The 18505-nt window shown below is 40.4% G+C and overlaps 1 protein-coding gene across 4 annotated transcripts in view; it reads right to left on the reverse strand.

The window, feature by feature from the left end:
* The window catches only part of KLHL29 (kelch like family member 29), a 406206-nt gene that overhangs the window by 326321 nt on the left and 61380 nt on the right, over nucleotides 1-18505 (reverse strand). For all 4 annotated transcript variants that reach the window (XM_048297613.1, XM_048297610.1, XM_048297612.1 and 1 more), the window contains exon 2: nucleotides 12604-12710. The gene's annotated coding sequence lies outside the window, so the exon portion shown is untranslated. The remainder of the gene's footprint in view (nucleotides 1-12603; nucleotides 12711-18505) is intronic.

Genomic DNA, 18505 nt, shown 5'->3' on the forward strand with positions numbered 1-18505 from the left:
AAAAAAAAAAAAAAAAAAGAAGAAAAAGAAAGGCTAGATCACAAACAGCAGCCAGTTCCACCTGCACTGCCCACAACCCTTTCCCAAGCATTAGAAGAGTTAAAAAGTGTGAAAATGTGAAATGTATGCCATGGCTCACAGCAAATGGTCTCACGGCAGCTTTAGTGAGGAGAAGCAAGTACTTCTGTTCTGGTATCTATGATACATATACCTGTATCTGGCAATCTAAAACCTATTTGAGTTAGGAGATTTTGCTTACCAAAAACCTGCCTGGACACAGTGGAACTTTTAAAGGCACTGTAACAGAAATGATGATGGCATCTTGTATCTGCATCCTTTCAGAAGAAAGGGTAAGATGACATGTTGATCTCCTAGTTTGTTTCCAGCTTGTGTAGATTCATTACTAAGATCTGTTTATGCTCTTAGTTACCAAGGATAAGCAAAGCTCCCCATATAAAATAATGTGGAGTGTGCAAAATGAAACTCCCCAGGGGGAAAAAAAAAACTGAAACAGAAAAGAGAAAAAAATTAGTTTGCAAAGACCTCTAAGTAAACACTAACTTTTAATACACAAATTTGAATTTTGGATGAAAAATTTTACTAAAAAGGCATTTTAACCAGTGCAGACCACAGCATCCTGGTCAGACTCCCTTATGACAGAGTGGTCTCCATCAGCATCCAGTGCAAAGTTCATTGCTGGCATCTTTGGCCACCACCACCCCAAACTGCACAGTCACAGTACAACATCTCGAGGAGAACGCAGACTTCTGCAAAGCCCACCAGGTTCCCAACAGACTCAATGAACAGCCAAAAGGTGGTTGGAGGTGAAACCACCTAAAACTTGTCTCTCTCCCAGTGTCCCAAACTTATCCCATGATTCAGAGTAAAATTTGAGTGCTACCAGGACATTTTGTGAGCACTGGCTCTGCACAGATGCATTTCCTGCTGTGCCTCCAAGGAGCTCAGATGCTGATTCAGACCAGCCTCTCTTCAGTCATTACCTTCTGTAAATCTGGACCTTGCTATTCCTGGGGTTGGGGAGTGGTATGGACTAAGACCACTTCATCATTTTCTACACAACTTTCAGTTAAGTGTTCCTGGTGCACCTTCCTGGATTTTCAGACTCTCTAAGCCTGCTTTCCCTTCTGTTGCCCCAAAATGAACATTTTTTCCAGATGCCTGTGGCAGCAGCAGAAATAACCATCTTCCAAGAGTTATAAAACAGTCATATTAAATAATAGAGGTGAAAGCACTGTGCATGATTTCTGCAGAAGTCTTTTCAGTAGAACAGATAAATTTATTCACTGCATTATGGAACAGTTTGAGAAAACAAGATCATACAATGTACACTGCCTCTATTTAAATTGTTTCATTTCTATTCATGAGTGCTCTGATTAGATACACTGAAAATATCATCAGTAAGAAATAAATAATTCTGCCAAATTAATAGTTGTTGATTTCTTTTACCTGAAAATGTAAGTAGCATCTCATTCACACTAGACAAAGCTACTATAATTTGGATATATAGATCTTGTTGGTTCAAGTCCACAAAACACACAGAGACAGGTGTGCATCTACATTTTCTTAATATCAAGCAACTTCTACAAAATTTTAAGTTCTTTCATGAGTGGAGAAGGGCTAATATGCACTTTGCATGGAGAGGCTTAGTAGACAACCAGGGTTTTTTTTTTCCTGTAGCTGTTTTCGCCAAATAGAGGGTTGAGAGAAATAAATTGCTTTAAATGCAGAAAATTGTTCAGAAATGGTATTTTAGGGAATACAGGTGAATTTTCTGTATTGCACAAAATTAATCCACGCTCAGCAAATGCTCTGTAATTAGAAACACCTTTAGAAAGGAAGCAGCCAGATGTAACCCTCACGAACATCTTTACATTAAGGGAGCTACTAACCAACCCCAAACCAGCTTCCCCAGGACCTCCCTCCCTGTAAAGTATTTTCCCCAAGAAGCGTGGGAAGGGGTGGATTTGTGCAAATGGAGCAGAATGTATTATTTAGCAGAAATATCTGACTAATATTTTCTTTAGGAAAAAACAGACTAAAACACAGAGTTAATATTTTGTTTTAGACACTACAGAATGATGGATGACGAACGTCCACTCAGCTTAAGAACATCCAAGAAAAAGCCCTCTACATTTTGAAAAATTCATCCAGTTTGAGTCAACAATGAATTCTTCTTCTAAGAATCAAATATAATTGCTGTAACATTTCAAAAAAATTTAAATGCACAGCTCACTACCTTAAGAGCAGCCTGTTTGTACAGCAGCCAAGTGATACACCTCAGAGAGCTACTGTTAGCTACTGAAGGGAAGATAAATCAAGAAAATGCTGAGTTGAGGTGCCATTTGACAGTTATTAGCAGAACAGGAGTAATTTGATGAAGGAAAAAAATCTGACAAAATCTCAGTTCACAGCAACAGATTTTGGAAGCCTATTTGCACATAAATTGGAAAAAATAATTCTTGCATTAGAAACTGATGAAGATGAAACAATATACCCTAAATCCTAACATATTTGAAATTATTTTCTTTGATTCAAAGCTGATAATCCTGTAACAGGCAGTAACTAAACAGGGGCTTTACCAGACTTGCTCTGCATGTTGAAGAGACTGCACAGCCTGATCCTGATCTGGGGCCATTCAACTATCAGAATAACTGGATTTACTGCTATTCGCACCTTTTTGCCATTTGAAAGCATCTACAGTGCACAGAACACTGGGCTGTGTTTTAAGCATTAGCGGCATAAATATCCCCTGGTGTACCGTATACTTCACCACTTCTGCCTTCCCGTAAATCAAGCATACAGCCAATCATCTTTTTTATGTTGGACGCTAATGGCAACTCTATTATTCAAATTCAGGCTGTATAGAGCCACCTCTCCCGGGGATGTGAAGCAGCTCAGGAGCAGGCTTACTATTGAGCAAAGGAAGACTCAAATCTGGCCCTGATCTTCCCACTACAACCCCACCACCTCTTCCAATTTATCTGCATCTTTCATTTTATCTTTTCCATGCAAAAGGCTTTTTAGAAAAAAACAAAACACCAAAACTCCTATAAGCAGGAAAAACAAATTAGAAAGCCTTTTCTGCTCTTAAAGAACCACCTCTTTGTGTCCTCATAAATGTTCAGTGTAAATGTTTTTGCTCACATACTCGTAAGCAGAGAAGCTGTTCTTTACTGCATTACAATTAGATGCATAGATAAGAGAAATCTTCCATGTCATTATATCAAACTCTTCTACAAACATACAAAGGGATTTTATAGACTGTTGTCTTTTCTGCTTACTACTGAATTCTCACACTCAGCACAAGATGCAGTAAAAGTGAGCAGTACCTTCGCTGTGTTTATCATGTCCTCCAAGAACCATTAAAAAAAACCAAATAAAACAACGTAGCTATGATTTCAGCAGCAGAAACTGTTCTCCCATGGGGTTTCTCTTTTTCCTCCCTCCCTCCACTCATCTTTCAGTTCATGAAGATAGGGAACGTGAAAACTAAATGGACTTATGTGTAAATAATTCATCTTTTCAGGCACATCAAACTAATACCTGAGTTCATGCAAGGGGCTGGCCAGATGTAGCTGATTCCAGTGGTATTTTAAACAGCATTCTGGAGAGCTAAGCACAAAAGGTTGTGAGGAAATGCTGAACAGCTGTGTTGATAGAGTTGTTTTTAAACAACACGTGTTGAAACTCTACCTATCCTTACTGAACACAGCTGACGGGGACACATTACCAGCCATCCTGAACTGCCACTGCGTTTTGGAGACTCATGTCTGCACAAGAGAGGCTTGGTGAGCAGGGTGAGCTCTGGCACATCTTGGGAAGACGATGAGAATTACAAAAGCTGAGCATCATTTTCCTGCCAAGTAGCAGGAAAACATGTGGCAACATAAAGCATCTTTAGGAGCACGAGTCCCACAGGGCAGACATCCACACAAGCTGAGCTGATCCTGTGAGCCAAGTTGCTTTAAAACAAAGTCCCATGGGGACTGGGAAGTGAAGTGGTGGTAGTAACTCTGCTTCTCTTTAAGCCATGAAGGAAAATAGAAAGTATTTTGTGTATTTTTAAACATCCTAAGCACAAACAATGGATTAATTTTTGCGGGAAGTCCAGCAATTAACCTTTACTACCCTTGCAAGTCAAGTCATGTTTCTTGTGCTAAATAAACCATACCAAACTCCGGCGGCAAAAAAGAGCAAAAAGAAAATCTAGGGACTTGTGGTTTGGTTTTGTTTTCACTCTTTTAAAAGCAAAAATCTAAACCTTTACATTCTGCTTGCTTTAATAACAAAAGTGGTCTCTCTCCTGCTAGAAGAGGCATCTGCAAAAGGGGACCAGGGAAATAGGGCTTGCGCACAACCAAGGTCTGTTCTTCTGATTTACAACAACTTCTCATTGTACAAACTGAATTAGAAAATGCAGCAAAGAAATACAATTAAATTTCAGGATAAAACAACCATTTTAGTAACAGTACTTTGCCTGCGTAGGAAGTGGTTGCTTAAAGTGAAGAAATCATTTTGCTATGTGGAAACCTTGAGCAGGTTAGTAACCCACTACTGTACCAGAGATTAATTTCTGCAGGCAGGTTTGTATCTTCAAATTCACTGAAGTGGAGATTTATTGCAACAAAAACAGAGAAAACCACTGGAGGGATATGTTGGAAGTGCAGCAGGGCAAAAGGAAAACTAACAGAAAATACAATATTCTTGGATTTGCAGTGCAACCTTCACTGATTTATTCCAAGAGAGTTTGTGTTTCCAGTTGAAATTAACATGGCTCATATGACTATAACTTAAATCACACAGAGATAAGATTTGGTGAAGAGTAAAGTTTTGCAGCATGTGCTTTGGATGACTTTCATTAGAAATAGCTCAAAATAACTTAAGAATTATCATCTTAATGACATGCTTACCCTTGAGGGGAAGTTTTGAGCCCTTCAGCAGAAAGCAACCTCACTGCAAGCAGGATTTTAATGGCTCTGAGTTACTGTTTATGCAGTGGGAGCTCTCCTTATCAAACATGTTTAAAAGTGTCCTCGTCCTAAAGTTGCCTTTACTGGGCATCCCATCACAAATTTATGCCTTCATGCTTTGCAGAGTAATTATGTCCATAGACCCACATAAGATGTCTGTGAGCAACATGGACTCTTCCACCTGGTTATTCTTCCCACATTATGTGGAAAAATTAAGTGCCTCATAGTCCTTGTGTGTGGAAGCCACTCTAAACCCAAATATACAACATTTTCTGTCTGTAAGGTATATATAAAACACATGTGATGAGGAAATGTGCATTAATTGATTCTGACAAAGAACCACCACAAAGCAGTCCATCATCATAATGAAATGCTTACAATAATCCCTTTCGAATTATAGTTCTGACCCTTGGTGATGTGGAAAACAGTATTTGTTTCCTTACTTCAAAAACCAAAAACACTTGCTGCAATCTTTTGCTTGAAAGTTCAAAACCGAAATTGTTCTCACTCCAGCCCAGCTGACAGCATTAATTGTGGAGAAGCTCGCTTCCAGAGGAAGTGGAATGTAAAAACAAAGTTGCTGTGACCTTAACAATAATCCTGTTTGTATATTACAATACATTTTCCTACTATAACAAGGCAAAGTCCCTTGTGTTCCGGTCAGAAAAAGTCATCTTCCAGTAAAAGCATACTGTGATCAATAACATTTTCTTAATATATTATGTTATCTCCCACTGAAACACTTTTTCACTTGGCATTTCAGGCTGCCGAGTAGGAGAAATTCATGACAAAACTAAGATAGTAAATGAGATACTGCAAATTAATTCCATCCAAGAGCAATCTTTTAGTTCGTGAGCAATTTGACAAGCCAGTGTTGTCTGACTGCAGCAGAAGCTTTCTCAGCTTTCAAATATACATGACACAGAAGAATCTGCTCCACTACCATACCGAACTTCACTTCAGCCTGCATAATTTTGTGTTAAAATACATTAGAGTTTCAACAGCCAACTCTGAGACCAGAACTGGCGGGGCATACTTTAAATATTAGTTTAGAAAACAGACAAAGAAGTCTGCCACATCAATCCTGTGAAATCCTGTTTTCAAGTTACAGCCCAAAGCATGGCAGGGCACAGGAATTCTGTGCTTCCTTAGAGGATTTGCCACAAACTCTCCTGCAACCTGACCCTGAAAAGGCCCAAGTGATGACAATGCCAGGTGAAGGATCTCAATTTGGTACTGGTAAGGTTCAAAGACAGCTTTATCACAATGGGCATTATAGTGAAGTGCTTCTCCATCTGCACATCTGAACTCGCTCTTGCTATGATGAGTAGCAGCTTTATTGCGCCCTTGGGGTTACTGTCCTTCCACAGGTTGAAAGGCTGACCTGCTGGCACACAGCCAGGAGCAGAGCCCATCATCATTTTAGCAACAGAAGCTGTGGATTTACTGAGAGCAATTGGTGTTCGGCATGGTCCAGGAAGGTGTGATCCCACAGGAAGGCTAGGGTGCCTGCAGGATATTGGGATATTGTCAGTAGGATTACCTACACACACCTGATCTCCGCACAATTAGGTGCAGAATCACTGCTGTATTAATATTTCAGCATAAGGAATAAGGGGCAGGCAGCTGTTCAATATTCATGCCGTAGCAATGCTCTCTGTATGAATTCTCTAGCAGGAACATGTAAAGGCTGCACCATTACCCCGAAGAGTTTACCATCCAAAACCCCAATTAAAGAGATCCTTTAGCATGTACCCTGTTTTAAGCTCACAGGGCAGGCTCACTGACTAATTGTATTCTTAGAGTGAAGGATGTGCTCCATTTTTTTGCTAACTCAAGACTCATGTTGAAAACAACATAAAAGGAGTGGGAGAAAACAGATGAAAATTTAATTTATATCTGCAAATCCCAACACCTCACAAGATCAGAAACATGTAAAGGGCCAAAAAACTCATCTACCCAAGAAGTCATTCATAAAAGATAAACATCCTTTTTAAATGTGGAAGAAATTCATGCAGGGAAGATGCACAATACTCAGCTACAAAATAATTCCAAGAAGCTTCATGTACATTTGTGAGAAAGAGAAGGCAAAAATAAGATTGGTCCCACTGATAAGCAGGAATACAGATGGCATTATAAGCAAACTAGATGGGAAGGACAAAATAATCAGGGTTTTGAAGGACAGGACTAAGTTTATGTGGGTTCCTGGTTGTGGGTTTCTGTGGTATTTTTTTCTTTTAAACAAAATAAATTAGGCAGCAAATCTTCATGTAAATGAGCACTTCTAAAACAGCCTTTCTAGGTGAATCATTTCTTTTACGATTAATAAAATCTGCAATCTGAGCAACAACATTCTGATGACTTTTTGCCATTTGCAATTATCGCTCATCCCAGCACCAGAAAGCTCATTATTATTAAAGCTGACAGAAAGAATACTTAACTGCTTTTATGAAAGGACTTACTTTTTAAAAGAATTAAGTTTCTAAGCTTTGTTTCTACTTCCAAATCTTCTGTGTGAAAAAAAGGCTATCCTAACAACCCTTGTGCTTGCCACCTTCGATTTCCAACACATAATTTGGATAAAAGCATCCAATTTGTACAGTAACACAAGACATTACAGAATAACACTTCTTAGGTTTAAAAGCAGCCTACAAAGAATACGGAGTTAACATAAAGCTATGCAACTACAAACATATAGTTTATATCATAAAAATACATATTTTAACTTTTTTATAGCACTTTTCTCCTAAGTAACTAAAAGCATTTAACAGTTACTGTAGGACTTGTAGTACTCTTGCGAATAAGAGTGAATAATCTCTATTTTAAAGGCATGGAAGTCAAGGCACGACTATTTCTAAGACAGCTGTGGAAGAGACAGGAACAGGAACCACATCCAACTCCAAGCTCTGTGACTAAATCCACGTCTATTTGACATGTATTATCTACAGGCAGAAAGAAACACAGGTGTTTTTGTTTTGGCACCTACAGAGATGTTAGAGTGAGTACTGTCTGTGCATCACTCCATCCTTGCTTCCTGATATAATAGCACAGTAAAATCAGAGCCCTCTTTCAAAAAAAAAAAGAAAAAAAAACCTCAAACACCAACATAGATGCTGTTAAATGGATGCAAACTCAAAAAATACTGCCTGATTCATAGGTGCTTGGGAAACATTGATCTGAGCTCTTCATAATCATAGATCTCCAGTTTGTCATGATTTAGTGGATGGTTAAAGGTCTGGAGCATGTGGTGAGCCAGGATCTTCCTAGGGTGTGCAGTAAGAGAGGCGACAGGTGCAAGCTATATGAAGGGAAAATCTGGTAAGAGATAAGGAAGAAGAATTCAGAGCAGGTGGTTAACCAGCAGGATGGCTGTGTGGGGAGGTTGCAGAGCCCTCATCCTCAGGAGTATTAAAGGACTTGCCTGGACATGGACACAGTCCTGAACAACCTGCCCTGCCTCTGCAGTTTGCCTGCTTCGAGCAGGAGTTTGGACAAGATGACCCCTCCAAGGTCATTCCCAAACTGAATTGTTCTTTGAATACCATCCCAAAGACAAGTGAGGTTGTTATTTGGTTTCTCTGCTGCATCCCAAAGCTTATCACAAATTCACACAAGAAGTGTGGCCCTGGATTTCTGGACTAACTTTTTCTACTTTATTCAGCTTGCTTCTTCTCCTGAAAGGGATAAAATGGAACAAATCCAAATCTTTGCTTTCAGCCACTTGAAAACTGTGAAAAATGAAAAGCAAAACACAATCACTGTGTTCAAGCTCCTAAAGACACGTGGTCATTTGAGGTCTCGCTTGGAGTTTACACACCTTCCTGACCCTCCCTCCTCCTAAGAAATACTCCAAAAAACAATCAGTCTGCTGTGCAGGGAGACCCACAGTTATTAAAATAACTTCATCACCAAAACAGCTCTCAACTTCATTTCAAATTCCTTCCCACCATTCGCACTGTTGTAAGTGAAAATTAATTCAGTTTGAACCAGAAAACACTGGGGTTAAGTACTTCTTCAACTGGAATACCAGATCTGCAACCACACGTGACTTTCAGGATATACAGGGCTACAGTCAACATGCAGAAATACTTTTTATATCCTTCAGAAAAACTGAGTTGAAAGGTCTTTTAAGGGGAACAGCTGAGTGAGGAATATCCAAAAATGGGTGAGACAGACAAGTGTGCAATGCCTACATGCAGCCCGCTACCAAAAGGAGACATGGAGAGTCCATCCTGGAACTCAGGCCCTTTTCAAACAACTTCTCACATGCAACAGAAGCCTCCAAGAGGAAGCCTGGATACACCTGCCTTCTCATTTCCAAATTACTAGTTTTCAAAATTCTTTTGTTATATATATGCTGTATAACCAGATCATAGGCACCATAGCAGAAACGCCCATGGGCATCCCACAGCCCAACAGAATCACTTTGCAGTAAGTGGATATTCAGCCTAAGATTATCCCAGACATTTCATACTGATGTGACTAGGAAATGTGGCAACTTATCACAAGCCAGATTTACTAGACATTCCCCACCACAGAAAGTGAATTAAACTGTCACTCATTTCTGTATGAGCTGCACTAGTGTAACTACTTCTTCTTGAGTTGGACAACACTTCTCTGAATTAAAGCCAAAACACTTCGTTGCAAGTTAAAAGTCTTTATCCTCCTTTCTGTACATTTTCTTTTCCTTTCCACTGCTCTTACTTTCTGCTCAATTATTTCTTCCCCTGACTTGGTATATTTACCCCTTTTTGCTCCACTTGCCCCCCCCCATTCTTTTGCTCCCCTCCTCAGTAGATATAAACAGAGGGATCTGGACAGGAGCTCCAGCCACGCTGGCCAAACTAGTAATTATGATATCAGCACTGAACTACTGCTGCCCTTTTGGTCCTTCCCTCAAAGTATCAGTCAGCAAAGCTTCCAGGAGCACAGGACTATGTCTCCTTTCCCCAGGAACCATTTGATCATCATGTCCAAGCTAAGGCTGAGACTGCATTCCTGAGTGTTTGTTCTCTGGCGTACCTCCCAACATATATACTCTATTAAAATACAGGAAAAGTGGATACATTACTCATCGTGAGGGTGATCAAAAAAAGAAAAAGAGCAGAACTACCACTACAATTACAGTTGTTGGCATTGCAATTTGTAGCATCACACACACACATACACATGCAGGGACAAACAAAAAGAAGGAATATAAAATATGTCTTGTTCATAAATCAGACTCAATTTCCAGAAACAGTTTCATATATGTATTATTATTATATACACTATTTATGGCTGTGTACTGGCAGTACAGAAAAAAGCATTAAATACACTCTCTCATACACACTTGTACACACCTAAGCATACACAAAATTTCCTGATCTATTGTGAATAACAATGGTAAGAATTGAAAAAAGGATTCTAAATTATCAGAGCTACATGTAAAGCTTTAAGCTGGCTGCTCATGGAAATAAACACATTTCCAAAAGTGTTTCACTGTTTCCAGAGTACAGCTCACGCACATTTATGGGAAGAGGTTGCCAGAAACACTATGACGAGGATGCACTGGGGATACTGAGGTGTTCAATAAGGAATCCTGTGAAGAAAGAGCAAATGCTGGAAGTAGGGAATGCATGACAGTGTATGAGAAAGATTAAACAGACTGAAAAAATGAAAAATAAAGTAATATGGGACTTGGTAGTCTTGACAGACAGTGGGTACAATTTGAGCCAGCAACGTGCCCTTCAAACCCAAGCATGTCCATTCTGGGCTGCGTTGGTGAGACCACAGCCATCAGGCCCAGGGAAGAAATCCTCCCCTCCTCTGCAGGATTTGTGAGCCCTCCAGAACAAGAAGGCTTTGACATACTGGACAAAGTCCAATGGAGGATTACTGGTGGCTAGAACAGAGGTCTCTCCCAGATCTCACTATGTTTTCCAATTCCCCAAAGGGAAGGTGCAAAGAGAACACAGTGAGCCTATTCTTGAAAGGGCAGCAATATGACAAGAACGAAGAAGCTGCAACAATGAAAATTCAAATTATAAATGAAGAAAATATCCTTCATCAGGTAGTGAAACATGGTAACAAGGGTCTAACAAAACTGTGGAGTTTGCACCCTTGCAGATACTCAAAACCCAACTGGATGTGGTCCTCTGCAACCTGTTTGAAGTGATCTTGCTCCAAGGAGGAGATTGGACTAGACAACTGCAGTTGTTTTCCAGCCTGAATTATACCAGAAAATTACGTATCTGGATGGAAGAAGCCAGATAGCTGATAAAAGGAGGCCAGGAGGACAAGAAACGGCATAAGAGGGTAAGATTAGCTCCATAACGAAAAAACAGAGAGAAGTGCAAAAAGAAGCTAGAAAAGGGAATAAAGCAAGAAAAATAGCAGGTTGAAACAGAAGGTGAAAGCAGAGGATCAAGACTGAGGAAGAGGCAAAAATAAAGAAAAATCAAATCTCTGTTCACAAAACTGAACTTCCCTCCTGTAGGCAGGAGGTGAAAAATTCCACAAGAGTCATTCAACAATGAAGTATTAAAGTTTCTACTGTAATGTGCGTAGTAGAATTGGATAAGAGAGGGAATCAGTTCTTTCTTTTCCCTCCCCATGACCCCAAGAAACCAACTAACCTTTAATCTCCCTTTTCCAAATATTTGAACTCAATCTTGCAAACTTCACGGATATTTTTACTACGTACACATGTCCTGGGGTGACGTTACGAAGCCGCTTTATTCCTTAACCGTGCGCTCAATGCCCAAGGACGCTGTGCCCTTAACATGGACCCAAGGGGGCAGTTGAACGGCTCAGCCCAATGGCTCCAGGGGCTCGGGAGGGAGTGGGCTGGGAGTGCTGTGCTGCTTTTTGGTTTCCGTTCTGTTCCAGCTAGCTGGGAAAAGGTTCTGTTGGGGCTTTTTTCTTGTTCTTTTTTCCCTTCCTTTCCCCTTGCCTCACTGCCTCCCTTCCCTCCTCGCCGGTCCGGGGAGCCTGCGGGGTGGGCCCAGCTGGTCCCACACATTCCCTCTCTGGGAATTTGTTGTTTTTTGAGTAGTTTTTTATCCTGTTCTACCCTGTTTTGTGTGTTAATAAACAGTTTGGTTTCTTTTTCCCACTTTCACTTCTTGTGACCCGTTTGTCTCATTGACGGAGGAAAAGGGGAGGCCCTTTTCCCTTCGGAGGAGACACTCACTCCTGAGTGTTTCCTCCTGAAGTTTTGTCTCAGTGACCGAGACAACACACTATGAAGAACATTTCACTTGGAATATAAAAATACATGCACTTTTATCAGCTTAAAACTCCAAGTTCACGACACCCAAATAAGCCTCTTACAGCTTTTTACAGTTTTATAAGATATGGTCCCATGAGTCTAGGCCTATATACACAAAAAATTTTGCTCCCTCTTGGAGCTACACCACCAAATTTAAATACTCCTGATCAGGTTTACAGCATTAGCATTTATCATGTTACAATATTTTTCTATTATAACACAGATGGTCAGTTGCACGTGCTGCAATAGGGACTTGCTGCCATCACTGAAAGTGAAAGCAGAGCCCAAATTGTGTTTGTGTAAGCAAGGAAGAGACCATGACCAAAAACCCACAAAAAAAAGAGACATCTGCACACTTACCCTGCGATATCCAGAATCTGTATCAAAATCAGCCTCAGGTGTAACAGTCAGTAAACAGGACAGCAAACCCTTGCATTTAGCAGAAGATTTCCGGGAAGCCAGATTACCTAGAAAGAGTTGAAAAGAGTTACTTTAATACACAAAGATGAGATCACCTATGCATAACGAGAACAGGCTTCAAATGAATCACAGCACCAGAAAAAAATAAAAAAGAAAGCTGCTCAATGGGAGACCACCATGATCAGCATGGAGAACTCAAACCCCAGAAGGCGACAGAAAATTTGTTACAAAGCACGGAGAGTTAGATGCTGATAGACGCTCAGGGTTTAGCAAAGAACATCTAATACCCAAGATAACATGGTGTTAACCCTCTAATCAAGGATGTGGAGGAGACCAGAAAGAGCACGATATTTTGCTTAATTAGTTGCTATCAAAGAGAGGATGAGTTCAAGCACTTGCAAAAACAAGGCAATCTAAGACTATTTAAAAGTTTAATAGCATTCTAGAGTCTTTGGTAACACACAGTTTGCCCATGAAATCAAAATAATCCCTGGAGATAAATTTAAAGGAATATATCTCATTTTAATGCACAGAGTAAAATGACTATTCATTAAAGCAAAGCAGTTTTATCCCTACATTCTCCATCTCACATGCAATACATATTGAAGTAATCTTTATGACAGGAAGTGGCATGTAATCCTGCAAGAATGAACTGCTGTTGTTATCTGTAAATCAATACAATTTTTTTTTTTAAAGTGGATATAACAGTGCCTATTGATTTCATGTTTTTAGCACTGGAGTTTCAGTTTCTACCAAGAAGATTCTTACAATGACAAGATTGCTGCATACATGTAATTGAGTTGATACAATCTGAATCTGAAGTTTACAGTGCACTTCTCTCTGCAATGCAATCAGGGCTCCTGTCCCAATGCCTCAGCTTAAGCCTTTTTTTCCTTTTATATAATCTTTATATTTTGTGGCTTTATAATAATTTTGAAGTGGTAGAGTAACACTTCATTAATCCAACCTGCAAGCTATGGAAAGTTTACCATGCAGAAACATCCCCTTGGAAGTTATCTCCCTACCCTGCTAGGATATTATTTCGGAATATTTGTATGGCTTTTGTTATGTTTAAATATCCTGACCAAATAATTTCCCTTGTGAAAGCCTGAAACTGGTTCAGTGCTGAATATCTACAGCCCAAAGAGGTGTGGTGAAGTTGAGGATGGTAAGGGTACAAGAGACAGAAGCACACAGAAAAACTAAATGACTTATCCAAGGTCACTTTGTGGATCAGTCAGGCAATGAGCCCCATTAAGAGTTTAATAAAACTGCTAAATTCCTACTATATTTCTGCAAATGAAGCATATAGCAACTTTGGCTTGACTAGCTGACCAAATGGCTCATGCTGCAATGAATGATCTGTAATGAGAGCTGGCTGAGAGGCACAATGCACCATCAGCCTGAGAAACGAGGGAAAAAAAAAAGATCAGACCACTAAAAAAAAGTTTAAAAGGATGAGATTAGGGCTAGGTGAATAACATCCCAAATCAGGTTAGGAAAGCTAAAGTGCTGAGAGAATTAAATCTGGCCAAGGACATCAAGGGCAACAACAAATGCTTCTATAGGTATTTCTGTGACAACAGGGAAGACTTGGGAAAATGTTGGCCCTCTCCAGAAGGAAATGGGAAATCTAGTTACTTGGGATATGGAGAACATTAAGATAGTCAGTGACTTTTTTGCCTCAGTCTGCAGTCACAGGCGCTCCACCCACACCGCCCGAGTCTCAGGCAGGGACTGGGGGAGTGAAGAACCATCCGCTATGGGATAAGATCAGGGTCAAGACCATCTAAGGAATCTCAAGGTGTTCAAGGCCAGGTTGGATGTTGGTTAAGCAACCTGGCCTAGTGGAAGGTGCCCTGCCCATGGCAGGGGGCTTGGAACTATATGACCTTTAAGGTTCCTTCCAACCCAAAGCATTCTATGATTCAATAAAACACATAGAACGTTTACATGCAGAAAAAACTGAGAGCTGTCTAACCACTAGCCAGCTACGCATTAGTTTCTTGAAAACATAAAATAATAAAAGAGGAAGCACATGAAAGGCTGGGGAAGGTGTGGATATGTAAACATCTTAACCACATTATTGCTCATCATTACAGTTCATTCCATCATACAGAGCTCCACGCTCTTCCTGAGCCTGTCTTCTTCACAGGTCTAGATTCACTTTGGAGCTAAGGCTTTTCACATAGCTGGTCTACGTATTTATGTATTTAACACTTCTTGAATACATTGTTGTGACTTTTTAATTGAGTATTTCTGACTTTCACAAGATGACTAAGGAATATAGCATGGACTGCCTAAAAGCACTCAGACAAAAATAGAATCTTTTCTTAGTTTTGCTTTTAGTTTGTTGAAAAGAGCATTGTTTTCATGAGGCAGTTTATGGAAAGGAAAGAAAAAAGGGGAAATTACTCAGGGGAGTAATTTCTGTTTTGCATGGTGACTCATCACATCATAGTTACCCTATCATCTCCAAGGGCAACACTAGGCCAGAGCTACTCTGAAAGATCTCCTTAGGGAAACACACACTTCTCCAAGCCACCTCAGGACTCTCGCTCCAGAACTTCACAGAACAGGAAAAAAACCTTTGAGAGTAATAAAAATAAAATGGGTTTCAGATAGGGAAGAAGCCTGAGAAGCCAATGACAGTTTTGCATGAAGGAAACCTTCTTCTATCTCACCTCAATAATGAAAGACATGAAGAATATTTACAAAGCATATTGCAGGCTCTAGACAGTGATACAGAAAGGCAAAACAGAACTCAGAGCTGGATATGGGACATCTGAAGAAAGAAGAATCAGAAGGAAACGAAGGAGCAAGAAACGCAATTACTTGTCACCATGAAAATGGTATGCAAAGACATGCCAAAGTTCAAAATCTGTTTGCTTACTCTTGGACACACAGTTCCAGAGAAGTGCAAAAATTATTTGGGGAAATACAACGACAGACTTAATGGTCTTTAACATACTGCAATTTACATTATTTACTAGCATTTGGGTGAGTTTTGCTTCCCCTGCGTTAGAAAATCTTGGCTGTTTATAGGAAGGGATTTTAAGCTCACCAAAACTTTACTGCAGTTACCATTGAGGGGGAGCAACACCTGCCAGGCAGTTCTGAACCACTAAAATAAAATATTGAAACTGGAAAAGGCAGAAACACAGCAAGGAGCTTTCAACAGCAAACCCAAAGGTTGTCTCTCATCATAGCATACTATCCTGCACAGAAGTAAAACCTCTATTCCCTCCATTCAATTGTCTTGAAGGTGCCTTACAGAAGCCTACAGCAGCAGCCTCATCTCTCCTTCGGGAGCCTAACTACCACAAAATGGACAGGTTAAGTATTCTGTCCTGTGCCTAAGCTTCTAAATTAAGTAACTTGAAGCAACTGGATCTAAAGCTACCTACTTTAGACACTGCATCTCTTCCTTCCTGAAGCAGAGAGCTCTTTCTTCAGGTTAAATCAGCTGCAGGCCATGGTATAGAAGGTTGGCATCAGCTCACCTCTCATCAAAATGAACATCTTCATGAAGGGATGGAATAATCAAAAGTGCCTTTGGCATGAAAGACCTGGTCAGTGAGAAGCAGGTCTAGATCTTTTGGAGAGAGCAGCTGTTATCAGTTGGACTCCCCTCTACAGTTCTGGGTTGGCTAAAGAAGAATTCTCATCAAGGAGAATTGCCCCAGCAAACGATGAGATATGGTGACAGCACAAGCAGCTAGCAGAAAGCTCAGCTCTAAGTAGTAAATCAGAAAAGAGGGTGAGGGAAACAATGATTTCATATGATGTCAAGCCAAACCCACAATTTTTTTATGCAGCAAGACACTGTTTCAGAGCTTCCCTGTCACAGACAAAGTATCCAAAAGCAATACAGCGGATCTGAAGAAAGGTAAGGAGCAGGCAGCAACATCTGGCAACTCAGTACTGTAGTGAGGAACTCATTGTTCCAGAGCCTCCCTGAATAAGAGATCACTTAACAGCAGAGGTACACAACATGGACAACACTGAGGATGCAATGCTTCATGCAGTGCCTTCCCACATCTCACTTGTGGTTGAAAAAAGCATTTGGAAAAGACGAAGGATAAAGCCAAGGATGTGGATATAGTTACTGTAGGTTAATTAACCAGAAAAAGTTAACACAAAAATATTTTATGAAAGCTTGCCTGTGCAGATAAGCTATAAATCAACTCTGAAGCACAAAGTGCTTTAAAAATGCCCTTTACAAGATGCTCTGCCCTGTGAACAACCTCCCCCATGTCAGGTACCACAGCCTGGGGCAGGGGCTGAAGAACAGGAACGAAATACTGGCCAGCGAACACCCTCTCTTTGCAAATAAACAAGGCAAAGGAAAGCAAATCGGGGGGGGGGGGGGGGGGGGGGGGGGGGGGAGAGACTCCAACATAAAGTACAAACTTCCTAGGCAAGCTATGTAGAAGTTTCATAGGCAGCAGAAGGGTGCTATAGGCAGTGTATCTGCCAAATCACAACAGTCACTGCACACAGCCGAGCTGAGCACGCCTGGGAAGTTGTATGGACACAACAGGTAAATACGGACCAACACCCCCAAAGCTGTCAGTGCTGCCAGGTAAGGGACAACTGTGTGCTGTTATCTTACTCTGTTATCTTTGGCATGTTTAGCATGAAAAGCTCTATAATGCCTGGTGTGACCTGTTGTCCTACTGTTGCCAGAACTGAGCAAGTGGTCTGAGAAGGGACTAATTACAGATCCCACAAGAAGCTACACAGAAGTTCACCAGAGCTGCAGCCAAGAGCTGCAGGCTGGGATAGAAAAAATAAAACGCAGGGCTGGAAATGAAGGATGCATCCATTTTCACAGTCCAATCTGACTTTACTGGAAGGAGTGACTGCTCTGCACCATGATGTCTCCAGAATACTATTGTTATGTTTACCCTAATATATTATTTATTACAGAATTTGCAGCTCTCTCTTTTCCCCAACTGACAACCAGCCAACTACTAATTTGCAAGCTAAAATGCTGCGAGGTCTGCAGATCCCAGGGCATTTGCAAGCCATAAGAATTCTAAAATGCTTGGCAACAGCCTGGCAATGCTGCCAGTCCTCACTAAGGTCCAAAGAATTTAAGCCACAGCCACCTAAACTAAGGAACTACCTGAGAAAAAATGACTTGAGAAGAATGTCTGCACATGCACAATGTTCAAATATTTATAGAAAACTTTTTAGCAGCAACAAATGAGAGCATCCCTGTACTATCAGCTCTGAGTTTGAAATGGTAATTGCTGGATACCTGAGGCTACTTGGCATGTTTTACTGAAAGTTTCTCACAATCACACTCACATCTCTGAAAACAGGCTGGGAACTGTGAACATCTCTTTATCAAAGATTTACACACACACAGTAACCCTGAGGTCACTCTGTGCAATAGCTGAAGTCCTCCAAAATCGAATGCTGGCCTGTGCCTCAAAGCGTTAAGAAGTGGAAAGGGAAGGGGGAAATAATATTCACATATACACTGACAAATAAACTCCTCCTATGACATCACATAACTTTTGAGAAAACATTTGTGGTTTAGAACTGGCTGTTGAGTTTGTATTCCTGCCTGGATAATCACTTCTTTAAAAGGAAGTATACACCAATAATATTCATGGGGAGCTTCATAAGAGCTTGGCAAAAAGTTCTGACAAAACAAAAACCTCAAACAGAAGGATTACTCATAAAATGCTACATCAACAACTCTTGACAGACATCTGGATTATGCTGCTCTTTAAAGGGGAAAAACAAAGATGTCACTTCGAAGTTTAAATGGAAACAGTGAAATATGCCATTAAAAATACCACATCATAAACAAAGCTATTTTTGCAAA

The sequence above is a fragment of the Corvus hawaiiensis genome, chromosome 3, assembly GCF_020740725.1.
Source record: "Corvus hawaiiensis isolate bCorHaw1 chromosome 3, bCorHaw1.pri.cur, whole genome shotgun sequence".
Classification (NCBI taxonomy): Eukaryota; Metazoa; Chordata; class Aves; order Passeriformes; family Corvidae; genus Corvus; species Corvus hawaiiensis.